At 36.4% G+C, this 8,190-nt stretch overlaps 1 pseudogene across 1 annotated transcript in view; it reads left to right on the top strand.

The window, feature by feature from the left end:
- Positions 1-1,769: 1,769 nt before the first annotated feature.
- Positions 1,770-8,190, top strand: part of LOC110309007 — a 17,183-nt pseudogene continuing 10,762 nt past the window's right edge. Inside the window, exon 1 of the transcript XR_002379647.1 lies at positions 1,770-1,827. The product of XR_002379647.1 is annotated as a ubiquitin-associated protein 2 pseudogene (transcript). The remainder of the gene's footprint in view (positions 1,828-8,190) is intronic.

Raw genomic sequence — 8,190 nt, forward strand, 5'->3', positions numbered from 1 at the left:
TCCATAAAAATTGATAGCATGAATGTATGGAAATAGTAATATATCATATATATGTATATGTATATGTATATGTATATGTATATGTGTATGTGTATGTGTATGTGTATGTGTATGTGTATGTGTATGTGTATGTGTATGTGTATGTGTATGTGTATGTGTATATGTATATATACATATATATATGTATATATATATATATATATATATATATACACCCTCCTTAACATGAACCCATTTATAATACAGAATTATGTAAGCTACAAGTGAACCGACCATTTTAACAGATGGAGTCTATGACTTAATGCCTTTTAGAATTGGTTTATAGTGCACTTTTGGAAAAATTAAACACCACTCTGACTTCCATCTTTTAAAAATTAGCTCCATGAAATTTTGTTGTATTTATTGCAGAAACAAGTACAAGTTGAATTCATGTAAGGAGCCCAGTTAGGGAACTTTTCTACTTATAGCCTATCAACATTTCACCGATTAATTTTTATCACTTATCTACAATAAGATATTTTGGATAAAAGTGTGTGTGTGTGTGCACACTCACACATACATGCTTTGTATAAACCTGAACACATGCTAGCCAGAGTTCATATAGTCGTCAGAAACCAATTTCAGGAATCAGTCCTCGTCTTTAACATTGTTTTCAATACAGTATCTTTTTTGTTCACTGCTAACGATGCCTAACTCCCTGCTCCATAAGCTTTGGGGAATTCTCTCACTTCCATATCCCTTCTCATTTTTCAGAGTACTGGGATTAAAAACCTATGCTATGGTATTTAGCTTTATATGTGTTTAGTGGTTGAAACTTATGTCCTTTCATGCATATGATAAATCCTTTATACACTGAAAATTTTACAGAGCCTAGAGCTTCTTCTCTTGAAATATAAAGAAGATAAGGGATTCTTGGTTTAAGAAACTTACAAAGAAGATAAATTTTAAAGGTAACGATTCATCTACAGATTAAATATATAACAATAGATGCAAAAAATACAAGGCTGTGGAAGGCATAAACTCTAACTATTCAACACATGCCATTTTTAAAAATATTAAGCACTAAAGTTTCATAATTTACAGATAGTAAGAATAAAGTTTCTTCTAAAATGCAAAATTCAAAGATGTTTCTACATTGTAAAGAAACATAAAACCTGAACTTGATCTCCCCTAACCTGATTTTCGACACAGAATATCATTAAATATCCAGGGCTGGCCTGGAATTCAATGTGCAGATCAGGATGGCCTCAAACCTAGAGTTCAGCTTCCCTCTGTTTCTTGAATGTTGGAATTAAAATGTGTGTCACCACACCAGATAGTTTTTCTTTCTTGTTATTCACAAATAGAAGTATGATAAACAAAACATGGCAATTCTGAACACCTATTTGAAGTATTTGAGACTCAGAAATACAGTGGGTCATGGGATTTTCAAGAAAAGTTTGATACAGATGAGCTGAGTAAGGCTAGTAATGGGTAAGGAAAGATGTAAATGGCTGGAGGATGCAAGAGAGGATAGGAGAGAGTAATGGGAGAAATGACTATAACTAAACGCACTTGAAAATGCCATATGAAACCCTACTGTAAGATACTCCCAAACGATAGACAAAACATGTATAAAATGGCTTTGCTACTTTCCCAAAATTATTCCCTTGTTCTGATGGAGCACAATGCTTCCCCCAGTAACCATAGGCTATCAAATAAAAAATCCCAGTGCAGAGCATGGGTTGCTTGTTTGTTTTAAGTTGTTTGGTCAATAGAGCACCATTAACATGACCAAAATAATGGAGGCTGTTGCAATTACTCTCTATTGTCTTCAAGAACTTGATGGTAAAACCCCACATCTTGTGTTCTAGAAACTGGCAAAAAATAAGCTGCTGTTGACTTAGAGACTCCATCCCTTCTGGCTAACATCCCTATGACATTCCTATGACTAACATTCTGCACAGTTTCTAAGGCAGAAATGACACCAACACTCATATCGTTTTACGAGTTTAATGAAATAGACACTGGTCTGAAAAGCTATACCCACTGCAGTAATATTGTACCTCAGTGAGTTTTCCTTTAAACTCAGTTTGGCAATGTCAAGTTGTAGCAAAAGCATGATGAATGTGATAATATGACAGCCAGCCGTGATGTACACCAAACTCCTATAGCATAACCCAGCCTTTTAATATTTATAAAGCATGAAGAAGTGCTTATTGCTCAACTTAAAGGGATAGAAATAGAAGCACACCTTATGGTACTTGCTTGATCTCACAGGCCGTGTAAATGTTGCCTTGAAAGCAAGCACCCAGGATCAATGCTGTTAGCTTCACTAACATTCACATGATGGCAGGCATTGCTTCTCTAGGAAGTAAGCCTCTATACTTTCAGTTCTAGACTGACTTCTAAATGGAGGCGATTGATGCCGCAGAAATTGGGAAACGTTACTACAGACAAATAGAAAATGCTCTCTTGATGTGATTTCAAGAACAATTTCATATTTCACTTATTATGTTCGTGTCAAATTCAACAATTTCAGGTTGTAGAGTTTAGTCATATTTCAATCATTCTTGTTGACTGAATTGCAAATTAGTCTCACGTTATTTTCCGAGACTGATGTTTTTGCTTTCTAGAACAGAGAACCATATGACCAATTCTCTCCTCCTTTCCTTCTTCATTTAAAAAAAAAATTAAGAAAACTTACTATCTTTCACCATACATTTTTATTTTTTAAAAAGACAAAATTCAATAACTAGCTTTGTAACTTTATGTAATAAGTTTAAAACTTGTCTTTATGCTATGTATTCATTGTATTCATTACACAAATATAATATTTTATATTTATCCCTTTTTTCTATTTTCCATGTATAAATATATAATACAATGTATCTAGGTATATTGTAGGAGTTGAAAATAAGAGAAAACATAATATTTATCTTTTTAATAGTGGGTTAATGTGCTTACATACAGTTTCACCTGTTTTGCTGCAAATGACCTAGTTTAGTTGGTCGCAGAAGGAAAACATTCACATGACCTTTTGTTTCCCCATTCCTTTCTTGTTAGATACCTAGATTAGCACCACAACTCAGCTCTTGTAGGAAGTGTATCTGGGCAAAAAAGAAAAAAGCCCTAGCAATTAATCCTTTGCTTAAGCTACAGCTGTGTTCAGGATGAGGTGTTAAAGGCCAGAGTCTGTAGTTTCTGGCCTCAGGGAACTCAGACAGGCAGGCCAGCTACCCCTGAAAAGTAACTGAGACTTAAGGCAGGTAAATGTTTTATTATTAAAAAGGCAACCCTAGAGACCACCTGCAGTAGATAGACAGGGCCTTCAATGGAAGGATGGGATCACGGACTCACCTTCAAAATTTTTGACCCAGAATTGCTCCTGTCTAAGAAATGCAGGGACAAAAATGGAGCAGAGTCTGAAAGAAAGGCCATCCATTGACCCAACTCAGGATCCATCTCATGGGCAGGAACCATACCCTGACGATTACTGATGCTATCTATGTTGTGCTTGCAGACAGGAGCCTAGCATGGCTGTTCTCTGAGAGACTTTACCAGCAGCTGACTGAGACAGATGCAGATACTTACAGTCAGTCAAGCATTTGACTGAGGTCTGGAACCCCTATGGAAGAGTTAGGGAAAGAATTGAAGGAGCTGAAGGGGATCACAACCCCATGGGAAGACCAACAAGATCAATTAACCTGGACCCCTGGAAGTTCCCAGAGCCTAAGCCACCAACCAAAGAGCACACATCAGCTGGTCCATGGCACCTGGCACACATGTAGCAGAGGACTTACTTGTCTGGTCTCAGTGGGAGAGGATTCACTAATCCTATAGAGACTTAATGCCCCAGGGAAGAGGGATGCCTTTGGCTATTTCTGCTTAATTTTTTGAGAGATATCTGTTTATTTCACCACTATATTTAATAATCACATTATCTTATCTGTGCTTTAGGTCCCTGCATTTTTTATACTCAATATATGTCCGTCTTATTAACAACATCACTCAACTCTGTTGGTCTTTTTTTTTCTTTGCCCCCCTTTCTCTCTTGTTGCGCAGAATGTTTTTATTTTCCAAATCTCCCCTATTAGTTGTTGACACTGGTTCCTTGGTTGAGTCTTAGTCACAGATTATATACTTTTGTCTTTACCTTTGTTTCCACCTAAGAGTTTCAGAATTCTGGGTCTTACCTTAAGGCCTTTGGTCCATTTAGAACTACATTTGCTATGAGAATCTAATTTATTTCTTCTACACTGTAGATGTCCAGTTTTCCTAACGCCATTTGCTAAAGAGCCTTTATTTTCGTCTCTAATGTAAGGTTTGGATCCTGCCAAAAACCCACTCTCTATATCAAACTACAAAGGTATATATTTTCTCAAGAATAATATATATCACAGGTAGAGAATTTTTTTTTTTTAAAAAGCATGGGTCTAAGAGTATTTCGTTATTTAACCTCATCTCAAAGAGACATGAATTCAACCTGGAATTAATGGCTCTCGTCAAGAAACCTCCCATCCTTTCCTGAGATGTCATCTATAAAGTCCTCATTATACTTGAGATTTTTAGGTTTTTTGTTTGGTTGATTGATAGGTAGTGTGGTTGGTTGGCTCTGGTTTTGATTTTGTTTAGTTGTTTTTGGGGTGGTGAGGTTGTGTTGTTTTTCTCACTATGCTCATTCCCGTTTCTGTACAGTGCCTTCCTGCTGGTACCTCGTGATGAAAGTTGCTACTTTGTTTCTATTTTCATATACGTGAACACTTTAACCCCTAAAAATTCTGCTCAAAGTGAATTCTGAATATCTTTTCCATCATTGATAACATAAATGTATATCTTTTAAAACATAATTCACAATTTATTTATGTAAGAAATTCTCACATACATAAAATGCATATAATGGGGGCTGGTGAGATGGCTCAGCGGTTAAGCACTGACTGCTCTTCCAAAGGTCCAGAGTTCAAATCCCAGCAACCACATGGTGGCTCACAACCATCCGTATTGAGATCTGAGTCTCTCTTCTGGAGTGTCTGAAGACAGTTACAGTGTACTTACATATAATAATCAATAAATAAATCTTTAAAAAATACATATAATGTATATGTACAAAATAGATATTCTTGTAAGTGAAAGAGATATACTATTTATCTCCTTTTACAGTAGGCAAACTGACCCTAGTTTTTAAAAATAACTAGTGATCAAGTGAGCTATACTGTATCTAGTACTGTATTTAGCAGGTGGCATGAAATATTTGATGGAAGAAGCAGTATGCTGTAATACAGAGGAAGCATTCTGATACACGGTGGTTCCATTTATTAACAGTGTGTACATCTCACCAAAAATATTCACAGTTTAACTAAATCCATGTTTTTAAATGTAGTTATTAAAGCTTCTAAAAGTTTGTGATCGATTCAATTTCTCATGGAGGCAAGAGCCAACCTACTCCTGCTAGACTAAGGAAGAGAAGGCAAAAATCTGAGGAATCGAACAAAAAAATATGTAAGGTAATGTTAGGAGATACAATGAACTACAGAACAATTTCATATTCACTATAATGTGAGAACTAGAAGAAATATATTCTCAGTCAAGATTCCTTTGTGTCTGTGAGGTATTCTGGAGCCAGTATTAAAATAAGACAAAACAACATAATTGGGATGAAGCTTTGGCAGGACATGACAGTATTGAGTCACTTCAGGATCCCGTCACAAAGTAAGGGGCTTAAGTAGAAGGCAGGAAAACATCATTGTTGAAGAAGCGTGCGTTAGTGAGAAGGACTCGTGACACTAAGTAGTTATATACAATCTCTATCACAACTCTGATGGGCCAGAGATGCAGTGAAGAGAAGGGCTAGTGTCAAAGAGTGGACCACGAGCTAAACCTTTGAAGAAATATGGGGAAGTATGACCCATCATGGAGATTGAACAAAATAATCCATATCTATATTATGCACTCATTTCCATGTGGCTGGACACATTGGGTAAAGAAGAGAATGTAATATAGAAAATTGTTATAATTGTGTTTACTTTTATATACTCAACTATTTAGGCAAAACAATTTTAGAACTTTTATAGCCATTGTTATTTATAAATATTTGTAATTTACAATGAACAAATAAATATGGTTAATATTTAAAAACTGATATCTGTAGCTTCACACGCTTTTTTGGATTTTTATTTTATGCTATTAATCTATATGGTTATTTTTTCAGTACTATTCAACTTTTGAAACTATGGTTCTGCAGCATCACTTGAAATTAGGTATGATATTACACTTATCATTATTCTTCATATTCAGGATTTATTTGACCATGTAAAGTCCTACCTGATTTTATATGAATTTTAAATTTTTTTAACTACCATGATGAATGAGATTAGAATATTGATGAGTATTATATTAACTATGCAGATTGCTTTTGTGGTAAGGTATTCTCACAATATTACTCATTCTGATCCATAATCACGGGAAGTCTTTCTATCTTCCAAAGTCTTCTTCAATCTCTTTACTTTTCCATTAATGTCTTTACTTATTTACTTTACATCCCGATCACAGCCCTCCATCTCCTTCCAGTCACCCCTTCACATAGCCTCTGTCCCCACCTCTCCCTTCTCCTTTGAGAAGGGGGATGTTCCCAACTGGGTACCAACACACCCTAACACCTCCAATCACTGCAGAACTAGGCATATACTCTCAGTTGAAGACAGACAAGGCAGTTCAATTAGGGGAACAGGATCAACGACTAGAGAGCAGACAAAGACCCCTCTCCAGTTGTTGTGGGAGCTTCAAGAAGACCAAACTGAACATTTGCAACATATGTGTTGGACTGTGGAGGTGAAGATGGGACAGGAAACAGCCCATGTATGCTCTTTTGTTAGTGGTTTCCTCTCTGGGAATCCCAACGGTCCAGGTTAGTTGACTCCATTTGCCTTCTTGTGGATTCCCTATCTCCTCTGAGTTATTACTCTTCCAATAGAGAGCACAGTCTAATTCTTAAAGCCATGTTCTAAGGTTTTCACTGTAGTTGTCTTCCATGTCATTGGTTCAGTTATTGCAGTGGGTGTTTCTTACTTACCTCACTGACTTAACAAATGAATCCAGATGGTGGATGGTGATGACACACACCTTTAACCTCAGTACTCAGAAAGCCAAGGCAGGCAGATCTCTGTGACCTTGAGGCCAACTTGGTCTGCAGATCAAGTTCTAGGATACTCAGAGCTACACAGAGAAACCCTGTCTCAAAATACCAAAAAGAAAGGAAGGAGGGAAGAGAGGGGGAGGGAGGAAGGTAGCAAGGAAGCAAGAAAGGAAGGAAGAAACGAAGGAAGGAAGGAAGGAAAGAAAGAAAGAAAGAAAGAAAGAAAGAAAGAAAGAAAGAAAGAAAGAAAGAAAGAAAGAAAGAGAAAGGAAGAAAGAGGGAGGAGAGAGGAAGGAAAGGAGGGAGGGAGAGAAGGAGAGACAGAGAGAGAGAGAGAGAGAAAGGAAGGAAGGAAGGAAACTGAGGGTTTATTTTGCTTTGTTATTCCAGTGTAACATTTTTTTTATTTGTGTGTGTGTGTGTGTGTGTGTGTGTGTATGTGTGTGTGTGTGACATCTTTATGGTAGGTAAGTCACAGTGCTAAAAGTGTCTTTATAGTAGATCAATAGTAAAGAATTTCAGAACAAGATGTTTTCTTTTTCTCTCTGCTCATTTCTTCCTTTACATTGAGTTTAGTACTATGGCATGGTGCAGCCATAATTGGTGGATCATTCTGTCTCAAATACCAAATCTAGAAAGCTCATTACAAGTGTGCTTAAAGGTGAACTAATTCTAAGTTATCTCTATCAGCATGTGGAAAGGCTTTTGTTAAACGTGATTCCTGATACTAGATCATAAAAGTCAGTCAGGTGTAACCATCACATAAGGCTTTTTTCTTTTTTCTTTTTTCTTTTTTTTCTTTTTTCTTTTTTCTTTTTTCTTTTTTCAACAGTTTTTGTCCCTTTGAGAAGTTTATTATTTTTTTTATTTTTAATATATTTTATTACGCATTATCCTCAATTACATTTCCAATGCTATCCCAAAAGTCCCCCATTCTTCCCTACCCACCCATTCCCATTCTTTTGGCCCTGGCATTCCCCTTTATTGGGGCATATAAAGTTTGCAAGTCCAATGGGCCTCTCTTTCCAGTGATGGCCGACTAGGCCATCTTTCGATACATATGCAGCTAGATATCAGAG

This window comes from Mus caroli, chromosome 14 (assembly GCF_900094665.2).
Source record: "Mus caroli chromosome 14, CAROLI_EIJ_v1.1, whole genome shotgun sequence".
In the NCBI taxonomy this organism is placed as follows: Eukaryota; Metazoa; Chordata; class Mammalia; order Rodentia; family Muridae; genus Mus; species Mus caroli.